The sequence below is a fragment of the Schistocerca gregaria genome, chromosome X (genome assembly GCF_023897955.1).
Source record: "Schistocerca gregaria isolate iqSchGreg1 chromosome X, iqSchGreg1.2, whole genome shotgun sequence".
Lineage (NCBI taxonomy): Eukaryota > Metazoa > Arthropoda > Insecta > Orthoptera > Acrididae > Schistocerca > Schistocerca gregaria.
In genome coordinates, this window is record NC_064931.1 from 384,848,786 (window position 1) to 384,876,544 (window position 27,759).

The window sequence follows — 27,759 nt, forward strand, 5'->3', positions numbered from 1 at the left end:
GAAGGTTTTTACAACACAACTTTTATTTACGTGTGTCTATATGGAAATGACTGAATAACAACGAAAAGTCACAATCACAAAGCCAGTAAGAATTTTCTACTAGAGGCAACAAAAGATAACTTCTAAGTTTCCCACAAAAGTCCGTTGTAACACACACACTTAATTCCAAATACTATTCCGATGGCGAAGACGTAGTCTTCGGTGGAGACGTCCTTGATGTCGGTATTCGGCGTGAGCTGACGTCCGGTGCTGGTTCTAGTCTTTAAATAGTATAGGTCAGCCAATCAGGTGTTGGTGTAGTAATACTTCCTGCAAGCCATCTCGAACTCCCTCTGCAGGAAGTAGTACGTGAAATGGCTGTTTCCAAAATAGCCGATGTTTACCATTGCTTACGCCTTTGGGCATACGCAATCTCGATCCTGCATCGTGTTAGATGTGATGCCGGCCCGCAGGGGCTACATTGGCGAAGGCGTAACAGATTATGTGCCTCCTTATCAGCGCGAATTTCTCGCGTCTTAGTTTCGTGGTCCTTATGCGAATGTATATTGGCGGCGATAGATTCCTTCTGTGGTCAGCTTCAAATGTCGGTTCGCAATAGTGTCCCTCGAAAGAAAGGTCGCCTTCCTTCCAGGGAGTCCCATTTGAGTTCCTGAACCATCTCCGTAACAGCTGAGTGTTCGAACCTACCGGCAACAAATCTAGCAGCCCATTTCTGAACTGCTTCGACGTCTTCCTTTAATCCGACATGGTATGGATCTCAAGCACTCGAGCAGTACTCAGGAATAAGTGCACCAGCGTCCTATATGTGGTCTCCTTTACATATGAACCACATTTTCCTAAAATAAACCGAAGTCCACTATTTGCCTTCCCTACCACGGGTCTCACATGCTCGTTCCATGTCATACCGCTTTGTAAAGTTACGCCCAGATATTTAAACTACTTTATTGCGTCAAGCAGGACACTACTAATAATATATCCAAACATTATAGACTTGTTCTTCCTTCCCATCCGCATTAACTTAAATTTTTCCTCATTTATAGCTAGCTGCCACTCATCACGCTAGTTGGAAGTTTTGTCTAAGTCGTATCTTTCTAAAGTCATTCAATTTCGACACCTTACTTTACACCACAGTATCTGCAGCAAACAATCGCAGATTGCTGCTGACACTGTCCGCCAAATCATTTACATATAAAGAGTACAACAGCGGTCCTATCACATTTCCCTGGGGCAAGCCTGACGATACCCTTGTGTCTGATGAACACCCGCCGTCGAGGTCAACATACTGGTTTCCATTATGTAAGAAATCTTCGAGCCACGGTTATACCTGTGAACGTACTCCTTATGTTCGTATCTTCGTTAACAGCCTGCTGCGGGGCTCCGTGTTAAATGCTTTCCGGTAATCTACATATAAGGAATCATGCTACTGATCTTCAACCATGGTTCGTAATATATCATGTGAGACAAGCGTAAGCTGAGTTTCGCACGAGCGATGCTTTCTAAAACCGTGATGATTCATAGACATAAGGTTCTAAGACTCAAGAAAGTATATCATATTCGGACTGAGAATACATTCAAGGATTCCACAGCAAACCCAGGTTAGGGAAATATGTTTGTAATTTTGTGGGTCCGTCCTTATACCCTTCATATATACAGTAGTCACCTGCGCTTGTTTCTAGTTGCTTGGAACCTTGTGCTGAGAGAGAGAGATTCACGATAAATCCGAGAACAGGTAAGGGCCAGTGCCGTAGAGTATTCTTTCTAAAACAGATTTGGGATACCATCCAGACCTGGTGTTATATTCGCTTTCAAATCCTTCAGTGTTTCCTCTACGCCAGGGACACTATTACTATGTCGTCCATGCGGGAAACCGTCCGATAGTCAAATGACTGTACGTTTGTATAATTGTCTAGCGTGAACTATTTCTTGAAGATGAAATTGAAAACTTCGGCTTTCGTTTCGCTATCTTCAACTAGCACAGCAGCCTGGTCAACAAGTGACTGGATGGAAGCCATAGAACCGTTCGGCGGTTTTCTCAGGTTCTCTTCCACATATTTTGCTAAGGTATGACGGTGTTAGTAGTTGTATGCTTCGCGCATAGATATTTTCACAGACGCACGAAACTCTGCTAACATTTTCTTGTCGTTTTTCGTGCGTTCTCGTTTGAACCGAGAGTGCAACAGCCCCTACTTCCTCAGCATGTTGCTATTGTCGTTATTAAATCATGGCCGGTCTTTTCCGTCCTTAATCCTCCTACGAGCCACATAATTTTCCAGAGCACGATTTACAATCTGCTTAAACGTTGCCTACAATTCCTCTATACTCATCTTACTGGTACTAAGTTATGCCAATTCACTGACTAAGCAAGATATTAGTAACTTCTTATCTGCTCTGTCTAGCAGAAACACTCTGATTTATTGTCAGCTTTACCTGAATGGGGCATCCCTGTCTCCAACAACCTTATTAAATAAAGAACTAGCATCAGTAAGTTCCCACAGTCCATGCTTCACTTCCATTCAATGCTGTGCTCCAAACGTACATTCTCGGAAATTTCTTCCTGATATTAAGGTGTATGTTTGATATTAGTAGACATCTCTTGGCCAGGAATGCCCTTTTTGCCACTACTAATCTGATTTTGATGTCCTCCTTGCTCCACCCATCACTGATCATTTTGCTGCTTAGGCAGTAGAATTCCTTAACTTCATCTAGTTCGTGACCATCAATCCTGTTGTTACGTTTCTCGCTGTTCCAACTTCTGCTACTTCTCATTAGTTTAGTCTTCCTTCGATTTACTCTCAGTCCACATTCTGTACTCATTAGACTGTTAATTCCATTATGCAAATCATCTAATTCTTCACTTTCACTGAGGATAGCAATGTCATCAGCGAATCGTATCGTTGATATCCTTTCACCATGCATTTGTAATTCCACTCCTCAACGTTTCTTTTGTTTCCATCATTGCTACTTCGATGTACAGATTGAACACAAGGTGCGAAAGACTACATCTCTGTCTTACACCCTTTTTAATCCGATCACTTCGTTCTTGAGCTTCTGCTAGTATTACTCCCTCGTGGCTCTTGCATATGTTGTATATTACCCGTCTCTCCCCATAGCGCACCCCTGTTTTCGCCGAAATTTCAAAATCATAACCTGGAACATAGCTCCAGGCGTAGGTCCTGTGTGTCCGTCAAGCAGACAGATAGGTTGAAAGTACTCAACTGCCCTCCTAACCAAGAAGCGGCCATCAACTGCATCGAGGCAGAACCAGCTTTCATCAGAAAACACAACAGACCTCAACCTTGCCCTCCAATGAGCTCTCGCTTGACACTACTGAAGTCGCTAACGGCGGTGGTTGGGGGTCCGTGAAATTCACGCTTTAGGGCGACTGGCTCGGAGCTGTCCTTCAAGTAACCGATTTGTAACAGTTTGTTGTGTCACTGTGGTGCCAACTACTGCTCAGATTTCTGCTGCAGATGCAGTACGGTGCGGCAGAACCAAACGCCCAACACGATGGTCTACCCTCTCGGTAGTGCCACGTGGCCGTTTGGAGTCCGGTCTTCCTCCGACCATAGATTCCTGTAACCACCCCCGCCAGCAATCATATGCAGTGGTTACATTCCTGCCAAGCTTTTCTGCAGTATCGTAGAAGCAATATCCAGCTTCTCGTAGCCCTATTGCAGGACCTCGTTCAAACTCAGTGGGGTGTTGATAATGGCGTCTTTGTCACCTAAAAGGTGACTAACATAAACTCACCTCATCCACTCTAAAAGGTAACTAATGCTCACGCCTGTTACAGTGTATATTTAAAGTAAACCTAATTTCCATCCTCTTAGTGGCGCAACTAGCATCATTCTTATGCGACTGGTAAGAAATGAGAATAGACATCGTCTTTCAGATGTAGATCCAAGTCTACAAACTTTATTTCTTTCGTTTATGTCACACAACTCCTTCTTGACGCTGCTATTTTCTGTTCGTCAGTGTATTTCGACACTAGAGACAAATTCCTTAAAATTTAAAGTAATCTTGGAATACTGAAATCAAAATATCACGGAAAAGTCACGTAACAGTGCAGATAAGGAATTAGTAAAGTTGGAGCTTAAGAAAATTTTTTGTTGGTGGTATGTCACGCACATGCTATATCTCCACTTACATTCATTACACTTTTATTCCTACTTTCAATAATCACCATAGAAAGGTTGATGTCAGTGTAAGATAACGAGAACCGTACACGTCATACGACGCGTTATATGCTGCCAAAGCAAGAGAACGGTGGGGTGGGTGAAAGAATGTTGGAACCTTTACTATCGGCAGGGATTCAGTGGCAAAGCTTCATATGAAGCATCCTCATTCACGCTGAGGAGACAAGTCGTGGTATAGCGGTATGCACATATAACGATGGCAGCAGTATTGCGTACAACAGGTATAAAAGGGCAGTGCATTGGCGGATCCGTCATTTGTACTCACGTGATTTACGTGAAAAGGCTTGTGACTTGATTGGGGCCGCACGACAGGAATTAACAGACTTTGAACATGGAATGATAGTTGGAGATAGACATATGGGACATTCCATTTCGCAACTCGTTAGGGAATTGAATATTCCCAGATCCACAGTATTACGAATACCACACTTCAGGTAGTAACCCTCCAAGTAAATGCCGTGGTCGACGACCTTCACTTAACAACCGTGAGCAGCGGCCTTTGTGTAGAGATGTCAGTGTTAACAGACAAGTATCACTGCGTGAAGAAACCGCAGGAATCAATGGGAGACGTACTACTAACGTATCCGTTAGGATAGTGCGGCGAAATCTGACGTTAATTGACCATGGCGGCAGACGACCGACGCGAGTGCTTTTGCTAAGAGCACGTTATCGCCTACCGCGCTTCTCCTGGGTTCGTGACCATATCAGTTGGATCCTAGATTATTGGAAGACCTTGACCTGGTCAGATGAGTTCCGATTTCAGATGGTAAGACCTGATGATACTATTCAATTTTGGAGCAGACCCCTTGAAGTCATGGATCCATGTTATAAACCAGGCAATGTGCAAGCTGATGTGGATCCTTAATGGTGTGGGCTGAGTTTACATGAATCATTTGCTGGAAACGGTTATGTTCAGATACTTGGAAACCATTTGCAACCATTCGTGGACTTCATGTTCCCAAAAATGGATGAAATTTGGAAGGATGACAATGCGCTATATCATCGTGCCACAACTGTTTGCATTTTGCTCGAAGAACATTCTGGGCAGTTCGAGCGACTGATTTGGCAACCCAGATCGCCCGACATAAATCCCACTGGACATTTGTGGGTGATAATCGAGTGATCATATCGAGCACAAATTCCTGTACCGGCAACGCTTTCGCCATTGTGGAAAACTATAGAGGCGGAGAGGCGGCATGGCTCAACATTTCTACAGGGAACTTCCAACGACTTGTTGAGTCAATGCCACGCCCAGTTGCTCCACAACGCGGGAAAAAGGAGGTCCGACACGATGTGAGGCGTTGTCCCATGACTTGTGGCTTCAGTGCACATTTACTGTTTGAATATTAATGTATATCTCCAGTCGCGCTTCTGACGTTACTTACAATGACAGCTTGTTACTAATGATTTCATAGACCTTCAACCCACTCACGACAATCTAAGTACTAATCTCAGTTAACGTTGATAGTCATCGGCGAAAACCACGGACCGATAACAGGGGCGCCCTGAGAGGACACGTGCTAAACTGTTCCGATAGCTCACTACTACTTTGTGATCATTTTCGGGCGAGGCAATACTTGAATTGGTGTATAAAATGTGATTTCGCTTTAAGACGGAATAATTTACTAAAATTGCCTTGGGCGACGTTCTTGAGAGAGGTGTGTATTTTGTGATTTTTAAGATCCTGCGGAGCTCTCTTATTGTTAAGTTTTGGAGTGCTCTAAAATAATTAGAATACGTAAAGCTTACCATGAATAATGATAGGAGACTAGCCTCCCAAATCTTTCTCTTCAGTTTTTGATTCTGTAAAGAGAAATAAAAATCAGGTTGCACCCCAACATTCCATAATGTCATTTTTAACAGCACTAAATTCTCATCCATCTGCCACTTTGTCATGGGCTCTTTACTGCATGCCGGTTAGAGTCTGCTGCCAGTGGAGAAGAAACCAAACGGGATTACGGTTACGAGACATCTTTACAACATGAGGCGTAGGCAACTTTATTTACAGATATCTACCGTGTTTGTAGATCGTGGCACATCTTTTTTGGTGGGAAGTGTTATACTCATAAACTTACCACGTCGTGTTTGAAGGCTCTTTTAATTTTAATACGGTACATCTACCTGCATTTAAACACTAAACACAGTGGAAACAAACTTTGCAATATGTGTTCAGTTTTGGAACATAGTCTGCGACCAAGTTAGAGAACAAAAACTGGCGAACTTTCTGCAAGACTCGCTCATCAGCTTGCAGGACAATACTCGGGCGCATATGGCGCATGTTTTGACTAATTTATTGGTCGATGGGGCTGGGAATTGCTGTACCACACACACCACACTCCACGAACAAGCCATTATTCCTGAGACGAAATAAGCACGTCATGGCAATCGTTTCAAAACTGTTACAGAGATCCGTCGGGCAATAGACTGCTCCACTCAAACTATCAACATAACTGGCGCTGCTAAGGCCCGTTACACACTTAAGGAGATGGCCCGAGCTCCACGTTCCGCGCGCCGCTGGCGGACCTGCGTCAGTGGTTATCACAGTCGGGCTGGTGCGCGAGGTTTTGTGCATTCGAGCGAGTGCGCTGTTCTGTATTCTGTGATCTGTGCTGTAGCACATCGTCCTGTACAGACATGAGCTCGCTGCAATTAAAAGGCAATTCAGCTTATCTGATACGCAAAAAGAGGAATTCCACATGCGAGGGAAGATGCTCGGTGTATCCTATCGTGAAACAAAGATGCACGAAGGAATCGTTCGTCACACTGTATTCCAAACTGTGTAATGGTGAAGACAAACTTTATGATTGTTTTCGTATGTCTATTCGTTCTTTTCGCTAGAATACAAGACAGTCTGACACCCAAATATCTGAAAAGGGTATCTATTACTCCGACTTACGACAACCTATTTTAAAGGCGTATGCGCGAAAACACTTGAACCAACAAAAAATATTTGTAATTACTGACTTACTCGAGTACAGAAGTTTACTGATTGCATTTTCAGTTTCTCAGGTCAGAAGTGGAAAGATTAACACCCACTCCTGAATGTCGATATTGATCTAGCAATGTTTATTGTAAAATCGTGTTGCATTTGAATAATTTTCTTAGAAAAGAGATGGATAAATATCTGAAGTCACCCAATATGTTATTCTTTTGGTAGGCAGAGTAATACGCTACGAGATAAATTCGCGGAGTATTTTGTTGGTACAGTAGCTGTGCGCTGGCAGACAGCACATATTCACCAAATGTCTCACGGACAGAAATATTCATTAGAGCAAAATTGTTTTGTATTAGTATCCATTTTGCTGTGCAGAGGCTGAATTTTGAATTTCTGAAATTCTTTAACTGTACGTAATTATGAATTTCTTAGATAAAGAATATAAAAATACAAAGAAAATCTGAGTTTACAATCCGCCTTTCTTTTCATTTGCCTCATTCAAACTATTAAAACCCAGTATTATATTTTCACTGATCTTCTGTCATGTCTTCAAACGCTTTTTCCAGTTCTTATAGTCTTTATGCGATGTTCTCCCACACGTGTGTTCTTCTCCCAACATTACTGTTTAAAGCGTCAGTATTTAACTTTCCAAGCGATGTAGAAAATTTTTGAAATACTCTGCATAGAAATCTTCTTACGGCGCTAGTGATATGCTTTTGCTGAAACATAGTTTTTCTGCACGCACCAATTTGTTTCTTTTTATTTAAGTGACGCGGACGGTCCGCGACGCAGAAGAAGCGGGAGGGCTCCAACGCCTGCAGACCGACCGCACAACCGTGCAGTTCCCCGTAAAGGCTTTGGCACGCAGGAAGCGGTCTGCCGCGTCCGGCAGCGACTGCTGTTCGCAGCTACCGGGGATATAGTTGTATGATGAAACACAGCATCATCCCTGTCACACACGTGGCAGGCGATACGTATGTATGGAATCACAAAGTTATCGCGTGATCAAGGCAACCCGTATTAGTTCGTTGAGAAAAATTTTTTAGTATGGGGGAAGAAACTGAATTGTTGACAGAATACGTGAGAAAGTACGTGTATCTTTACGACACGTCACACCACTTCTATAAAAATGAGGGTAAAAATGTCAGAAACATGGGTCGTGATTGCCGAAGAGCTGGACATTACTGGTAAGAACGAATAAGTTCCTATTTCAGAAGATTATTTTATTAGGTAGTTATTATTTATTATTAAGTAGCGCAAAAAAGTAGTAACGTCAGTTCCAAGGAACATTCAGAGGCTCACTTTCTAAGTCGGTACACCATAATGCAGTAACACAGTAGCTTCGACATATTGCACTGATTGTTCAAAATAATTCCCATCATCATCATCATCATTATTTAAGACTGATTATGCCTTTCAGCGTTCAGTCTGGAGCATAGCCCCCTTATAAAATTCCTCCATGATCCCCTATTCTGTGCTAACATTGGCGCCTCTTCTGATGTTAAACCTATTACTTCAAAATCATTCTTAAGCGAATCCAGGTACCTTCTCCTTGGTCTGCCCCGACTCCTCCTACCCTCTACTGCTGAAGCCATGAGTCTCTTGGGTAACCTTGCTTCTCCCATGCGTGTAACATGACCCCACCATCTAAGCCTGTTCGCCCTGACTGCCACATCTATAGAGTAATAATTCCCGCAAAAAAATAATCTCAGTTTTAGTCTAATAAAGGTTTTACAGAGTATCAGCAAATGTAACAGGAATTTTCTTTGTTCATCTAGCAAGCATTTACAAGACACACACAAAGTGCCTCTTTTTCAAGGCCGTGTGTAATTTTAAATGTACTCACTCAGTTACATTCCCCAAAACTATTGAACAGTTGTGATATGGCATGCGAGCTCTGAAAATCCCACTGAAGCAGGCGACAAACATAAAAATAAATCCTCTTAGGCAGAACAATTAGTGAGTTATTCTTCTGTTTAGCACTCTTCACCGAGCAGATCAAGTACAAACACAAGGTTACCATATCTTAAAGAAATACAAAGGCAAAACATTATTACTCAGGCTACAAGAGAGAAAAAAATGGTTCAAATGGCTCTGAGCAGTATGGGACTCAACTTCTGAGGTCATTAGTCCCCTAGAACTTAGAACTAGTTAAACCTAACTAACCAGAGGACATCACACACATCCATGCCCAAGGCAGGATTCGAACCTGCGACCGTAGTGGTCTCGCGGTTCCAGACTGCAGCGCCTAGAACCGCAAGGCCACTTCGGCCGGCCTACAAGACAGAACTAAAATTTTATCAAAGAACACTCGGTGGTGTATCTGGGATAGAACAACTTGGGGTTATGTTTATACGTTATTCTGAGCCAACAAATGTATCAAGTCAAGAGGCATCGAATAATGGGGCTCTTTTAACTTTTCTCCGTAAATAAATTAATTGCAATACATATGCATCATTTCGGCCAAAGGGAACTTCTGTCATGTCGGTCACATGTGACCATACAAATAATTTCACGTGAACCACTCCCTTTTCACCGTCCGAAGTGGCCGTGCGGTTCTAGGTGCTGCAGTCTGGAACCGCGAGACCGCTACGGTCGCTGGTTCGAATCCTGCCTTGGGCATGGATGCGTGTGATGTCCTCTGGTTAGTTAAGTTTAACTAGTTCTAAGTTCTAGGGGACTAATGACCTCAGAAGTTGAGTCCCATAGTGCTCAGAGCCATTTGAACCAACTCCCTTTTCTGCGCAACTATTATTTTCAAGGAATTAGGAAATGAAAATAACCAAACAACTGCTCTAACTATGTAGATACACTTAACTGAAGTTTGTTTTTCTTTTCTTTTTAAATGTGTGTGATTTCCTAAGGAACCAAACTACATAGGTCATCGGTCCCTAGACTTACGCACTACTTAATCTCGAACCCCCGGCGGGAGTTTTCTTTTTAAACAAGCACCGAGACGTGCCCAAAAGTCAACAGCGTTTCAAGTGGTTTCAAGTACCATAAAGTTAAAGCAGCCCCCCCATGAACCATGGACCTTGCCGTTGGTGGGGAGGCTTGCGTGCCTCAGAGATACAGATGGCCGTACCGTAGGTGCAACCACAACGGAGGGGTATCTGTTGAGAGGCCAGACAAACGTGTGGTTCCTGAAGAGGGGCAGCAGCCTTTTCAGTAGTTGCAGGGGCAACAGTCTGGATGATTGACTGATCTGGCCTTGCAACATTAACCAAAACGGCCTTGCTGTGCTGGTACTGCGAACGGCTGAAAGCAAGGGGAAACTACAGCTGTAATTTTTCCCGAGGACATGCAGCTTTACTGTATGATTAAATGATGATGGCATCCTCTTGGGTAAAATATTCCGGAGATAAAATAGTCCCCCATTCGGATCTCCGGGCGGGGACTACTCAGGAGGATGTCGTTATCAGGAGAAAGAAAACTGGCGTTCTACGGATCGGAGCGTGGAAGGTCAGATCCCTTAATCGGGCAGGTAGGTTAGAAAATTTAAAAAGGGAAATGGATAGGTTAAAGTTAGATATAGTGGGAATTAGTGAAGTTCGGTGGCAGGAGGAACAAGACTTCTGGTCAGGTGACTACAGGGTTATAAACACAAAATCAAATATGGGTAATGCAGGAGTAGGTTTAATAATGAATAGGAAAATAGGAATGCGGGTAAGCTACTACAAACAGCATAGTGAACGCATTATTGTGGCCAAGATAGATACGAAGCCCACACCTACTACAGTAGTACAAGTTTATATGCCAACTAGCTCTGCAGATGATGAAGAAATTGAAGAAATGTATGATCAAATAAAAGAAATTATTCAGATAGTGAAGGGAGACGAAAATTTAATAGTAATGGGTGACTGGAATTCGAGTGTAGGGAAAGGGAGAGAAGGAAACATAGTAGGTGAATATGGATTGGGGCTAAAAAATGAAAGAGGAAGCCGCCTAGTAGAATTTTGCACAGAGCACAACTTAATCATAGCTAACACTTGGTTTAAGAATCATGAAAGAAGGTTGTATACGTGGAAGAACCCTGGAGATACTAAAAGGTATCAGATAGATTATATAATGGTAAGACAGAGATTTAGGAACCAGGTTTTAAGTTGTAAGACATTTCCAGGGGCAGATGTGGACTCTGACCACAATCTATTGGTTATGACCTGTAGATTAAAACTGAAGAAACTGCCAAAATGTGGGAAATTAAGGAGATGGGACCTGGATGAACTGAAAGAACCAGAGGTTGTACAGAGTTTCAGAGAGAGCATTAGGGGACAATTGACAGGAATAGGGGAAAGAAATACAGTAGAAGAAGAATGGGTAGCTCTGAGGGATGTAGTAGTGAAGGCAGCAGAGGATAAAGTAGGTACAAAGACGAGGGCTGCTAGAAATCCTTGGGTAACAGAAGAAATATTGAATTTAATTGATGAAAGGAGAAAATATAAAAATGCAGTAAATGAAGCAGGCAAAAAGGAATACAAACGTCTCAAAAATGAGATTGACAGGAAGTGCAAAATGGCTAAACAGGGATGGCTAGAGGACAAATGTAAGGATGTAGAAGCTTATCTCACTAGGGGTAAGATAGATACTGCCTACAGGAAAATTAAAGAGACCTTTGGAGAGAAGAGAACCTCGTGTATGAATATCAAGAGCTCAGATGGCAGCCCAGTTCTAAGCAAAGAAGGGAAGGCAGAAAGGTGGAAGGAGTATATAGAAGGTTTATACAAGGGCGATGTACTTAGGGACAATATTATGGAAATAGAAGAGGATGTAGATGAAGACGAAATGGGAGATACGATACTGCGTGAAGAGTTTGACAGAGCACTGAAAGACCTGAGTCGAAACAAGGCCCCCGGAGTAGACAACATTCCATTAGAACTACTGACGGCCTTGGGAGAGCCAGTCATGACAAAACTCTACCAGCTGGTGAGCAAGATGTATGAGACAGGCGAAATACCCTCAGACTTCAAGAAGAATATAATAATTCCAATCCCAAAGAAAGCAGGTGCTGACAGATGTGAAAATTACCGAACTATCAGTTTAATAAGCCACGGCTGCAAAATACTAACCCGAATTCTTTACAGACGAATGGAAAGACTGGTAGATGCAGACCTCGGGGAGGATCAGTTTGGATTCCGTCGAAATGTTGGAACACGTGAGGCAATACTGACCTTACGACTTATCTTAGAAGAAAGATTAAGAAAAGGCAAACCTACGTTTCTAGCATTTGTAGACTTAGAGAAAGCTTTTGACAATGTTGACTGGAATACTCTTTTTCAAATTCTAAAGATGGCAGGGGTAAAATACAGGGAGCGAAAGGCTATTTATAATTTGTACAGAAACCAGATGGCAGTAATAAGAGTCGATGGGCATGAAAGGGAAGCAGTGGTTGGGAAAGGAGTGAGACAGGGTTGTAGCCTCTCCCCGATGTTATTCAATCTGTATATTGAGCAAGCAGTAAAGGAAACAAAAGAAAAATTTGGAGTAGGTATTAAAATTCATGGAGACGAAGTAAAAACTTTGAGGTTCGCCGATGACATTGTAATTCTGTCAGAGACGGCAAAGGACTTGGAAGAGCAGTTGAACGGAATGGACAGTGTCTTGAAAGGAGGATATAAGATGAACATTAACAAAAGCAAAACGAGGATAATGGAATGTAGTCAAATTAAATCGGGTGATGCTGAGGGAATTAGATTAGGAAATGAGACACTTAAAGTAGCAAAGGAGTTTTGCTATTTAGGAAGTAAAATAACTGATGATGGTCGAAGTAGAGAGGGTATAAAATGTAGACTAGCAATGGCAAGGAAAGCGTTTCTGAAGAAGAGAAATTTGTTAACATCGAATATAGATTTATGTATCAGGAAGTCGTTCCTGAAAGTATTTGTTTGGAGTGTAGCCATGTATGGAAGTGAAACATGGACGATAACTAGTTTGGACAAGAAGAGAATAGAAGCTTTCGAAATGTGGTGCTACAGAAGAATACTGAAGATAAGGTGGATAGATCACGTAACTAATGAGGAGGTATTGAATAGGATTGGGGAGAAGAGAAGTTTGTGGCACAACTTGACTAGAAGAAGGGATCGGTTGGTAGGACATGTTTTGAGGCATCAAGGGATCACAAATTTAGCATTGGAGGGCAGCGTGGAGGGTAAAAATCGTAGAGGGAGACCGAGAGATGAGTACACTAAGCAGATTCAGAAGGATGTAGGTTGCAGTAGGTACTGGGAGATGAAGCAGCTTGCACAGGATAGAGTAGCATGGAGAGCTGCATCAAACCAGTCTCAGGACTGAAGACAACAACAACAACAAAGTTAAAGCTACGCTGGGTGGCTGTAGGACGCTCATAAGCAAAAAAAATAACCTCATCAGGCATGTGAGTAAACCAAAGGGCGCTGGCCACCGAATGATATTAAACGATAGATAGTATACACAGATACCTTGGTTGTGATTTAAACTGAATATCAGTGTCGCTGAGGGCGGGGGGGAGAAGGTTATTTTGCCCTCGACAGTAGGTCAAATGTTGAAGTGTAGACACATGAGCACAAAACGGCTAGTCTACATTGACATGTGTAGTCCACTTAACATCGGAGTTACTATCGTGCAGAAAACATCAGGTAGGAATTTATGTAACGTGTTTTCGGGAAGACTGGTAGATTGGAAGAAAAAACAACTAACATAATGACCTGGAAACATATTAATGTATCAATGATCAAAATATCTGCACTTGCACCCCTAACATCCGGTATATAAAATTAATTACTCACATTTATAACAGAACTTAATTCACTGGCTGGAATAGTGCAAATTAGTATACAACAACAAACAATAAATAGCAACTGACCAAAGCAATATTTTCCCAGTTATTCACGTACAACGACCCATCGATTGCTCACACTACAACAAGTCAATAAATCAGAGCATATGTCTCTAACACAGTAACGGCATATTAGCACATGTAAATCACAACTGACCAAACCAGCAGTTTGCACAAAACTTCAATTATCCTAATATCACATTCCACAGATTGGGCACTCTAAAATGTATTGAAAGTATCGCCGTCATGTGCAAGAGGCTACAATGTGAATACCAATATGAAAAGAGTTAAAATTTATGCAAGTTCCCCAGGCACAAGCGTCTGCAAAGTCACAGGAGAAACCTTTAACTTAACAAACACACAGACGGAACCAGAATGCGTTGGGTGAGTCTCATGCGAAACCAATACTTCGCTGGGCACCAGCCTCGCCGTCAGCTAAAGGAATCACAATATCCGGCAGTCTAAATGAGCGTCTTGCGTTCATTGCCTGACGTGTTAATCAAAGAGCTCCACAGGGCGTCAACAGTCAAAGAGACTTCAGAGCGCGGCCTCCATATTCACAGCAATGATCAGCCCCACTCGATATCGACACGTCAGTGGGACCTCGGAGCTCTCCTGTCTATCGGCCAGTAAACAACTTCCACCAGCGTCATGCAAGTGCCTCTACAGGTATATACACTGCTCTCGGATACTCACTGTCCTCTCTCGGGGCCAGCAGTACACCGACCCCGCGGGAAGCAGAAAGTACGAGTGAGCTGTCGTTACGAACTGGCCCCAAGAAAATAGAACACGCGCACGGGACACTAAGGCTTTGAAATATATATAACGAACGTATTTTCTACCACATGACGTGCTCGTATCAGCTGTGCAGTGAAACGTATTTTTCTTGGATCGCAGATCATTGCGGATTTTGAATACGGTGTCATTAGGTACGTCCTAAGAGCAAAGCCTTCGTCACCAAAGATAACATGAGAGATGGGATATGTCTGCCAGGTAGTGGCTTTGTAGGTAGAATTGTTTTTCCATCATTGTACTGTCGACAGAAACCTGAACGCTGAAGAACTGCACCGTCGATATGTTGTTTATGTGTTCCTACATCAACTACCATAAACTTCTAGAATGGGCCCACCACAGTTAAAAGAACGAGTGAGAAGTGATTTTTGTAACAACAGCAGTCAGAACTACCACTCGTGGGACATTTTAATTTGATGCATTTCTCATCTGTACTTCCAATACACTTAGGAAAACCTCACAGCACTGAAAAGCCTTCATCAGCCTTTTTCCACATCTGTTTCATGGGATGAGGCAAACAGATTGGCCATAAAACATTCCATATTTCTCGATAAACTTCTCTCGCTATCTTGGAAACAGTTGAACGTCCCAACCGTAAAGAAAAGCGGTGGTTTGCTGACTATCGGCTATTGCCAAATATCCGGAGATAGGGAAAATTACAATCTGTTATAGAAATAAAAGAAAAAGGAAGAAATGCTTGAACAAGAAAGCTACATACGTAGGTACATATCTAAATATAAAACGTCTTTATTTGTGAAACTTCCTGGTAGATTAAAACTCGATCTGAGGATCTTTGCCTTCGCATGACAGTGCTCTACCAACTGAACTACCCAAGCACTACTCACGACCGCCACCCCATTCCTTCCCCCCCCCCCCTCATCACCCCCCCCTCCCCCCCCCCCCACACACACACACCTTTACTTCCCAAACTTCACGGAAGTTCTCCTGCGAAACTTGCGGGACTAGCACTCCTGCACGAAATGATATTTCGGAGACGCGGATTAGCCAAAAAGTACCTTCGTATATGATTTAAATCTCCCTATATTACTTATATTTATGTATATTACTTAACATTATGTTTGTAATGTTTCCTAACACATTGAAATAAGTAGTTGTTCATGTAACATGGGTGCGAGTACACAGAGTGTAACAGATATAAGCTGCGATAATTATACAGACGATCTCGGTGTACTTTGCAAAAAATTCTAATGAAATGTCATAGTATCGCATTGATATTTACATTTTCAGATGACAGCCCATGACCTTGAGTGTGTATTACCGACATCGGCACGGTGGTCAGAGAAAGGTAACAGACGAACCATAGCAGTGTAAGTATTGGACGTATACAACAATGCTGAACAAGCAATGTAAACAGCCACTGGATTGTCAAGAACGTGTAAATCATTTTACATAAATAACGAATTAAGTACAACCAGACGTTTTCTCTTTTATAACATTACCATAACGAAGGGAGTGGTAGTAAAAAAAACTGACATCTAGTGAAATGTGTTTCCCTTAGTACAAAAACAACCAATTACCACGTAATTTGTTGTACGTTAATTACAATCAACTGTTTTTTTTACAACAATACCATGATAAAAATTAAATTCAGATTGTTTTCCTTTTCTACAGCAGTATCGTAACGAACATGAAATCCACATTACTTTGTTTCCTGTTGGAGAAGTATTGCAATAAGTGAGGAAAATGCCCACCATTCGATTAGATACACCCTTCATTAAGGCTAACCCACTTTAGTGGCACACGCTCACACACACGCACATTTTCCTTTATAGTATTGGCAGCACTGAAAATCTCTGCGTAAGTTCGTCCACATTTTGTACTTGCTGAGCATAAATAAGTCCCTTCATATGGCCCCAAAAGTAAAAATCCAGTTCATTTCAATCAGGACTACGCGCTGGCCATCGACGTGGACCAAAACATCCTATCCACTGTCCCAGAAATTCTCTATTCATAAAGCTTGGTGCTCTGAGCAGGATCTTCGTAGATACGGTCCGGAATTTGTTCCTCAGCTTCAAACGTATTTCTTCGCTGGATAAAATCCTCTCGGTTTTCAAGCCACGTCAGTTCCAACAAAATTCTCGAGATTTCGCTGGCTAGCTCAGCCATCGTCGTCAAGAGTAAAACTACTGACTGCCATGTCTACTTTTTTTCTTTACTGTCGTTTCATTCCCCGTCACCATAGGGGAAGGGGTAGGCTGGCAGCAGCACAGTTCGCCGCTCTTCAGCCAAGAGATGGCATAAAATACCACAGAAGAGCATTACATATATGAAATACGGGGATAAAAGATGAAATGCACACATGAGAAGGGGGCAGCAATTGCTGTGGAAATGTACAAAAAAACATGTAGATTGACGATGCACTTTTACATAAAATCCACACACATTTAAAATGGCACTCCATAACGACGTAGCACATAAACACTAACAGCACGAATAGCATAATTAAAAACAGGACGACGTCACTGATTGCACACTGCACTGATGTTACATAGACGGCGAGCAGCAAACCGTGAAAGAGTAGCTTCATTAAAATTTGAAGGGCCTGCCAAGGAAGGAGAGGGTTGAGAGGAGGGAGAGAATAAAGAGAGATGGGGTGGAGGGGTGGCAGGAAAAGCGGAAGGGGTGGAGTCGGTACCACACCAAGGAGCAGGAGATGAGGATAGAGCGCAAGGACTAGGAAAGGAGAAATGAGAAGGACAGGGCGGAAGGGAGGAAACAGAAGAGGGGGAAGGGAAGGAGAGAGAGCTCAAGGAAGGAGTGGAGAGGAAGAGGAGGGTCAGAGTTGGAAGGAAGGATAAATATCAGAGCAAAGCACATCATCTGAGATGGGAAGACATTGGAAGTTTCTTTGGGAGAGGAGGGGGAGGGTGTGGAAATGAAAAGAAAGGGAGACACATTGGTAATGGCGCGGCAGCAGGTGGGGAGTGGAAAAGAATGGAGCCCCAGGCACTGAGAGGGGTCGAGACAGTGGTAGGCGTAGAGGATACAGATATGTTCAAAGAGAAGGGGGAGATGTCAGAAGGATATGAAGTAATAGAAGATTCTCATGGGGGATGGGAGACAGATACAGAAAGTGAGGCAGAGTGCATGGCGTTGAAGGATTTCGAGGGCTTTATATAATTTGGGATGGGTGAAGATCCATGCAACACTAGTGTAACAAAGGATTTTGTTGAAGGATGGTGGAAGGGTCCAGTCACCAGCTCCAGCCAGACAGGAGTTTCAGGAGGCAGAGTCTACTGTGGGCTTTGCATTGGATGGTAAGGAGTGTAGGTGAGGTGACAGCCAGTGGTGAGGCCAAGGTATTTCAAAGTGGGGGTAAGTTGGATAGAGCAGTCATAGATGGTAAGGTAGAAATCATGGAGCCAAAAGGAGGAAGTGGTACATTCTATAATGACTCCCCAGGTCTTAGAAGGATTGATTCGAAGGAGGTGGCATCAAGTGGTAAACTGGTTTAGGTGGGTTTTCTGGGAGTGCAGGGACTGTTGAAGGGTAGGATAAAGGGCATGTCAGGCGGTGTCATCAGCATATCCTTCAGGGAGATGGACAGATAGTGGTGGCTTGGAGACATCAGCAGTGTACAGGAGATGTAGTAGAAGAGGAAGGATGGAGCAATGGAGTACAACTGTGGTATGGTAGAAGGTACAAGAATTTGTATTATGAATGCTGGCATAGGTAGGACGGCAGGAGAGGAAGGAGGCAGTGAGACAGCTGAAGTTAATAGGAAGGGTGTAGGTCTGGGGCTTGAAAAACAGCACTGAATGCTATATACAGTCATGGGAGTTCTGGATGTCAATGGAAATAAAAATAGAAGAGCGAAAGGAGTAAAGTTGGAGGGAGAGGAGATGGGTGAGGTTAAGGAGCTGGTCGTTGGTGGAGGAGGAGGGCTGGAAACTACACTGCGTAATAGGGAGGAAGTAGGAGGATGTGGTGTTAAGTTAGGTGGTGATGGATGTGACAGGAGAGGATGGACTCAATGACCTTACTGAACACGGAGGTGGGGCAGAGGGGGCGATAGGAAGAGGTGTCGGAAGGGGGTTTCCCATGTTTAAGAAAGAACAGGTTGAAGGAAGCCTTCCACAGGTTGGGATAGAAGCCAGTGGAGAGGATGGTTTTGCACAGGGTGGCCAGAGCGGCGAGGAAGGAGAGAGGGCATTCCTTGAGGTGTCATCAGGTAATGCAATCGTGACCAGTGGTGGTGTTGCATTTGGAGAGGAGGATGAGTTTAATGTCATGTGCTGCGACAGGAGTGTTCACGTCTGAGACCAGTAACTGGTCTAAGTACCAGAAGCTGGGAGCAACCAGTGAGACAGTGGTATCGATGCTATCAAGGTCATCAGGGAAGAGGGAGTAATCAAAGTGAGGGTCATCGGGGGTGGAGAAGACTTCAGAGAGGTGGGAAGCAAAATGGCTAGCATTACTCAGGTTGTCAGGAAAGGAGTGGTTGTCATGGAAGATTGGGTAATACGGGGAGGGATAGTTACCAGTAAGGCGGTGGAAAGCAGATCTGAACTTGGAAGAGTTGACATGGAAGGTGGCGTTGAGTCGTGTGCATGTATGTCGCCATCCCGGTCGTTTGTTTGCTGTCAGAAGGTCTTGAACGTGTCTTTCTAATTTCCAGTGGCGGAGGAGTGTGTCCCGGTCACGAGTGCGGAGGAAGGAACGCTAGAGCCGGTGGGATTCACGGACAAGGAGTATGTCCTGTGGAGGAACGAGAGGACGTTGAGGGTGGATAAGTTTGGTGGGAATGTGGGCCACCACAGTGCCAGAGACGGTCTTTTGGAGGAAGTACGAGGCATGAGCGATGTCATCAGGATAGTACAAGGGGAGTCATCCTACCTAGATGTTGATGGATTACCGGTAGGCATTCTAGTCTGCATGACGGTAGTCGTGAACGACTTTTGGGGGGGGGGGGGGGGGTGACAAGGCGGGGAGCTGGGGAAGGGCGAGGGTCAAAGGAGATGGTGAGAAGGACTGGTAGGCGGTCACTGCCAATGGGATCGAAGACCTCCGGAGTGATACGTCCAAGGAGGTTGGGGGAAGCGAGGACGAAATCTACATCTACATGGGTACCCTGCAAATCACATTTAAGTGCCTGGCAGAGGGTTCATCGAACCACCTCCACAATTTTCTATGATTCCACTCTCGTGCAGCGAGCGGGAAGAATGAACACCTATATCTTTCCGTACGAGCTTTGGTTTCCCTTATTTTATCATGGTGATCGTTCCTCTGTATGTAAATTGGTGTCAACAAAATATTTTCGCATTCGAAGGAGAAAGTAGGTGATTGTAATTTCGTGAGAAAATTCCGTCGCAACGAAAAACGTCTTTCTTTTAACGATGTCGATCCCTAATCCTGTATCATTTCTGTGACACTCTCTCCCATATTTCACGATAACACAAAACGTGCTACCTTTCTTTGAACTTTTTCGATGTACTCAGTCAGTCCTATCTGATAAGGATCCCCCACCGTGCAACAGTATTCTAAAAGTGGACGGACAAGCGTAAAGTAGGCAGTCTCCTTAGTAGGTCTGTTACATTTTCCAAGTGTCCTGCCGATAAAACACTGTCTTTGGTTAGCCTTTCCCACAACATTTTCTATGTGTTCCTTCCAATTAAGTTGTTCGTAATTGTAATTCCTAGGTATTTAGTTGAATTCACTGCTTTTAGATTAGACTGATTTATCGTGTAACTAAAGTTTAACGCTTTCCTTTTAGCACTCATGCGGATGACCTCACACTTTTCGTTATTTATGGTCAACTGCCACTTTTCGCACCATTCTGATATTTCTTCTAAATCTTTTTGTAGTTTGTTTTAATCTTCTGATGACTTTATTAGTCGATAAACGACAGCGTCATTTGCAAACAACCGAAGGCGGTTGCTCAGATTGTCTCCCAAATCGTTTATATACACTCCTGGAAATTGAAATAAGAACACCGTGAATTCATTGTCCCAGGAAGGGTAAACTTTATTGACACATTCCTGTGGTTAGATACATCACATGATCACACTCACAGAACCACAGGCACATAGACACAGGCAACAGAGCATGCACAATGTCGGCACTAGTACAGTGTATATCCCCCTTTCGCAGCAATGCAGGCTGATATTCTCCCATGGAGACGATCGTAGAGATGCTGGATGTAGTCCTGTGGAACGGCTTGCCATGCCATTTCCACCTGGCGCCTCAGTTAGACCAGCGTTCGTGCTGGACGTGCAGACCGCGTGAGACGACGCTTCAACGAGTCCCAAACATGCTCAATGGGGGACAGATCCGGAGATCTTGCTGGCCAGGGTAGTTGACTTACACCTTCTAGAGCACGTTGGGTGGCACGGGACACATGCGGACGTGCATTGTCCTGTTGGAACAGCAAGTTCCCTTGCTGGTCTAGGAATGGTAGAACGATGGGTTCGATGACGGTTTGGATGTACCGTGCACTATTCAGTGTCCCCTCGACGATCACCAGAGGTGTACGGCCAGTGTAGGAGATCGCTCCCCACACCATGATGCCGGGTGTTGGCCCTGTGTGCCTCGGTCGTATGCAGTCCTGATTGTGGCTCTCACATGCACGGCGCCAAACACGCATACGACCATCATTGGCACCATGGCAGAAGCGACTCTCATCGCTGAAGACGACACGTCTCCATTCGTTCCTCCATTCACGCCTGTCGCGACACCACTGGAGGCGGGCTGCACGATGTTGGGGCGTGAGCGGAAGACGCCGTAACGGTGTGCGGGACCGTAGCCCAACTTCATGGAGACGGTTGCGAATGGTCCTCGCCGATACCCCTGGACCAACAGTGTCCCTAATTTGCTGGGAAGTGGCGGTGCGGTCCCCTACGGCACTGCGTAGGATCCTACGGTCTTGGCGTGCATCCGTGCGTCGTTGCGGTCCGGTCCCAGGTCGACGGGCACGTGCACCTTCCGCCGATCACTGGCGACAACATCGATGTACTGTGGAGACCTCACGCCCCACGTGTTGAGCAATTCGGCGGTACGTCCACCCGGCCTCCCGCATGCCCACTATACGCCCTCGCTCAAAGTCCGTCAACTGCACATACGGTTCACGTCCACACTATCGCGGCATGCTACCAGTGTTAAAGACTGCGATGGAGCTCCGTATGCCACGGCAAACTGGCTGACACTGACGGCGGCGGTGCACAAATGCTGCGCAGCTAGCGCCATTCGACGGCCAACACCGCGGTTCCTGGTGTGTCCGCTGTGCCGTGCGTGTGATCATTGCTTGTACAGCCCTCTCGCAGTGTCCGGAGCAAGTATGGTGGGTCTGACACACCGGTGTCAATGTGTTCTTTTTTCCATTTCCAGGAGTGTAGATAAGGAACAGCAAAGGGTCGTTAACACTACCTTGGGGAACGCCAGAAATCGCTTCTGTTTTGCTCGATGACTTTCCGTCAATTATTACGAGTTGTGACCTCTCTGACAGGAAATCACAAATCCAGTTACATATCTAAGACGATATTCCATAATCGCGCCATTTCACTACGAGTCACTTGTGTGGTACAATGTCAAAAGCCTTCTGGAAATCCAGAAATACGGAATCGATCTTAAATCCCTTGTCAATAGCATTCAGCACTTCATGTGAATAAAGAGCTAGTTTGCGTTTCACAGGAACGATGTTTTCCAAACCCATGTTGACTGTGTGTCAATAGACCGTTTTCTTCGAGGTAATTCATTATGTTCGAACACAATATATGTTCTAAAATCCTGCTGCATATCGACGTTAATGATATGGGCCTGTAATTTAGCGGATTGCTCCTACTACCTTTCTTGAACATTGGTGTGACCTGTGCAACTTTCCATTCTATGGTTACGGATCTTTCGTCGAGCGAACGGTTGTATATGATTGTTAAGTATGGCGCTAATGCATCAGCATACTCCGAAAGGAAATTAATTGGTATACAGTCTGGACCAGAAGACTTGCTTTTATTAAGTGATTTAAGTTGCTTGACTACTCCGAGGATATTTACTTCTACGTTACTCATGTTGGCATTCGTCTTCTTTTGCGAAGGCATTTCGGAAGGCTGTGTTCAGTAAGTCTGCTTTGGCAGTACTGTCTTTGTTGGTATTACCATTGCTATAGTACCGAGAAGGCATTGATTGTTTCTTGCCGGTAACATACTTCACATACGACCAGGATTGCTTTGGATTTTCTGCCAGGTTTCGAGATAAAGTTTCGTTGTAGAAACTGTTATAACCATCTCGCATTAAGGTCCGCGCTAAAATTCGAGCTTCTGTAAAAGATCGTCAATCTTGGGGATTTTGCGTCTGTTTAAATTTGGCATGTTTGTTTCGTTGTTTCTGCAACAGTGGTCTAACCCGTTTTGTGTACCAAGGAGGATCAGCTCCGTCGTTTGTTAATTTATTTGGTATAAATCTCTCAATTGCTGCCGATACTATTTCTTTGAATTTAAGCCACATCTGGTCTATACTTATATTATTAATTTGGAATGAGTGGAGATTGTCTCTTAGTAATGCGTCAAGTGAATTTTTAACTGTTTTTTTGAATAGGTATATTTTTCGCTTTTTTTTCGAGGATTTGGGGATTACAGTATTCAATCTCGCTACGACAACCCTGTGTTCACTAATCAATATATCGGTTTTGATGCTTATTATTAGCTCAGGATTATTTGTTGCTAAGAGGTCAAGTGTGCTTTCACAACCGTTTACAATTCGCGTGGGCTCATGAACTAACTGCTCGAAATAATTTTCAGAGAATGCGTATAGTACAATTTCGGATGATATTTTATGCGTACCTCCAGAATTAAACATGTATTTTCGCCAACATATCGAGGGTAAATTAAAGTCACCACCAACTATTATCGTATGAGTCGGGTACGTGTTTGAAATCAACCTCAAGTTTTCTTTGAACATTTCAGCAACTGTATCATCTGAACTGGGAGGTCGGTAAAAGGATCACATTATTATTTCATTCCGGTTGCCAACAAAGACGTCTGTCCATACTAACTCACAGGAAGTATCTGCTTCAATTTCGCGACAAGTTAAACTGCTTCTGACAGCAACTAACACGCCTCCGCCAACCGTGTTTAGCCTATCCTTTAGGAACACCGTTAGGTTCTTCGCAAAATTTCGGCAGAGTTTATATCCGGCTTTGCCAGCTTTCCCTGCCTATAATGATTTGAGCATCAGTGCTTTCTATTAGCGCTTGGAGCTCTGGTACTCTCCCAACACAGCTACGACAATTTACAACTGTTATACCAATGGTTCCTGTATCTACATTTTTCCTGTGTTCAGCCTGCACCCTTTGTGACTGTGTTTCCCGAGACCCTTCAACCTAAAAACCGCCCAGTCCACGCCACACAGCCCCTGCTACCAATGTAGCTGCCTCCTGCGTATAGTGGACACCTGACCTATACAGCGGAACTCGAAACCCAACCACCCTTTGGCGGAAGTCGAGGAATCTGCAGCCTATACGGTCGCAGAACCGTCTGAGCATCTGATTCATACCCTCCACTCGGCTCTATACCAGAGGTCCACAATCGGTCCTGTCGACTATTATGCAAATGGTCAGATTTGCTTTCCTCTTGCAAGCAAGACTGGCAGCCCTTACCACTTCTTTTAGTCGCTCGAAACCAGAGAGAATCTCTTCTGATCCAGAGTGACACACATCATTGGTACCGACGTGAGCAACCACGTGCAGTTGGCTGCACCCTGTGCTGTTCATGGCACCCAGGAGCACCCTTTCCACTTCTGGAATGACTCCACCCGGTATACACACGGAGTGCACATTGGGTTTCTTACCCTTCTTGTCAGTCAAGTCCCTAAGGGGCCCCATAACGCGCCTAACTTTGGAGCTCCCAAATACCAATAATCGCACCCTCTGCGATTACCCGGATCTTGCAGGCTGAGTAGTTTCCTGTGAAACAGGACAGGCGATAGCATCTGGCTCAGTGCCAGTGTCAGCCACAGACAGCACCTGGGACCTGTTTGTCAGACAAACTGGGGAGGCAATATGTGCGGCCGCCTGGGAAGTCTTTCACCACCTGCTTCGCCCCAGGGCGACCTCCCACTCGACCACAGGTGAGGGGTCAGCCTCAGTGCGAGCAGTTACTGGGTTGGCCACCGGCGAGGACCGATCGGAGGACTCTGACGTGCTAGACGTCCGTTGGATCCCCAAGGCCGGCCCACAACAGTGGTGCCCATCCACTGCAGCCTCCAGCTGCGTAACCGAAGGCATCACAGCCTGAAGCTGAGAGCAACGTGTCACTAACTCGGCTCGCATCCTAATACAACAATCGCTGTCCCTGTCCATACTAAAGACCGTGGAAAACTAAACTATGCAGATAAACGGACTATCAGCACCTGCACAATTCTACTGTAGAACCTGCCGAAAACGCACAAACTGTGTCTAGTAATACACAGATATTCAAAAACCTAACTACCGAAGCACTCAGGTGAAACTAAATAATTTGACCCTGATTTTTAACTTGTAATATATCACAAAATCGGTTTACTTTCTGACGCAAACGAAAATGTGAGAACTGTGGCTATTAGTTGTTAAATTTACCCGCATAAACTCAAGAAACTAAACTATTAAAGCACACAGACGATATAATAAAATTCACTCGTGGTTAGGAACTGGTAAATGACAAATGCGGTTCTTATCTGTTGCTACGTCTGTCGCGGTCAGTTACTCCTGCCTGAGTCAGTGGTTGTGTTACTGGGCTGGCACTATTTCCCGCTTATATACCCACGATTACAGCCACTGGCACCAGTCAGAGAGGGCAGAAACGATGCGTGCGCGGAAGGCGAGGTGGGCATCTCATAGCAGCTTCGGCCCGCCACGGTTCCGAGCAAACTGCACTTTCAAACGTGGCGCCGACCCCTCGCACCCCCTGACGTCACTCGGTCCCGCGACGGGCTGGTGGTGCTATGAGCTGCCATAGTCGCCTTCCGCTCACGCGTCGTTTCGGCCCTCTCTGATTGATGGCAGTGGCCGCAATCGTAGGTATATAAGCGGGAAATAGTGTCAGCCCCGGCAGTCAATTGTTTTACTCCTGACGACGATGGCGGAGCTAGCCATCGAAAGGTCGAGAAATTTACTGGAATTTACGTGGCTTGAAAACCGAGAAGATTGTAATCAGTCATGCCCTTGCAACAACTTTCGCCCTCGCCATAAATTAAATGAATGTCGCATAGTTTAGTGATAGTAAATCTCCCTTCCATCGCAACTTTTCTTGGGGTTGCAATAATGTCTGCACAGGAAACTGCCGACGATGAGCGTACTATAGTGACACAATCACGCAGGCTGTTGTGGCATGTGTGTTTGCCACTCACTCCTGCGGTGTCGATACGCACAGCGGTAATGTCTACTTTTCCAAAAATATTTCCCCTAGATGAACTGTTTTTGTTCCTAGGATAACTATATAAAATGGACAAACATGTTTCTAGACGTTTTAATTCGGTACTTATGATTTTTTGTCGGCTTATACCATTCACACCATGTATTTCAGATTATCTTACCTCAGACAAACGGCTAATATTTCCCTGGTTTCAATAGGCCTTCTCCAGTTCGTAGTCATTTCTCAATGCTCTGTTGCTGTGGATCTTGTAGTTCCTTGAAACTTTGTCTTGAGACACGAAACTATGGAAAAAACAATCTATCTTGATGTGTCTGCAGTTCCCTACAGAGATGTAGTTATTCACTAAATTCTTCTCTTTTTGCATTAAGTGGGTGCACCAGATATCGTCTTTTTCTTCTGCCACACTGTAGTGCTAAAAGAATCATGAGTTGTTGCTGCTCAGAAATACACATTTTCCAAGAAAAATCCACAAAAAAATTTAACCAGCGCAAAATTAACGAAGCTGCTCTGCAGAAAACTATAAAAACACTGGATTGCTAGCACAGATATCGTGACCTAGCCGTATCGCCGACCGTCTAGAAGAAGGTCATTCGAAGTTCTGCTCTGTGGAGTAGCATGATTCCACCCGTTGCTCGGGCTCCGTCGGAGCTCTGCGGGCGCTAGAGCCGATCACCAGACTGTTCACTTGACAGTGACAGCCGAGCAGCACTGCGCAAACCTGGGTTATTCTCCGTTTGTGGAAGATTGTGTTGTAAACATAAGACAGCTTTTTAGATTGCTTAGTCACTACCAAACCATTTCTCTGGTGGGCAGTTGGGGATATTTACACTAAAGAAAACTTAAAAAGGAATCACAATTCTAATTAAACATGCTGAACATCTAATGAAGACGCATAATCCAGTAGTCTTAATGCCAAACAGATTTTCGAATTCAAGAAAACATTTCCAGTATATAAAGAAGGATAAAAAGAATGTAAATATGAACTAAATAAGAAATGGATTATGGCAAGCTGGAAGACAAAACTAGGAAACTGAACAACAAAGAAAATATACTAAATTAATCCAATTCAGATTTCTATTGCTGCTTTCTATATTTACTTACTTTCCCTTGTGTAAGAGCTTCAATGTTGGGTATGACTGATTGAGTACACCTCAGTCTCAAATCATATTTCAGATGATAATATGAAAATTGAGAATCTCAGTCGTGTTTTCGACTGTCTCATTAGGAAAAAGAACTGCTGGCAATTCTCCGTTGGTCTGAATAAACTCAGCATTAGTGCTACATGTCTATGAATTTTCCGGTATCGCTTCTGTGACGAATGTTTGTAAAAGAATAAATCACTAATCCATCTATCATCCGACAGTTAGGGACACTTTCTCCTTTCATATTCATGAATAACGATATTTGTTGGCGCAGTTCCATGAAGCGCTCCAGAACTTTAGCATTACTGAGCAATTGTAGCTCACAGTGATAAGGTAAATCTCCTTGTTCATCACCGACATCGTTCAGAAAAGCTTTACGGAAGCGATGATTGAGTCCTTTTGCTCGAATAGAATTAGTCATTTTCACAGCCAAGCTCATTACATTAATCAATTTTACGCTTATGGAACAAAAGTACTGTTGATGAATCAGGCAATGTATGGGGATAACTAGAAGATTATGACT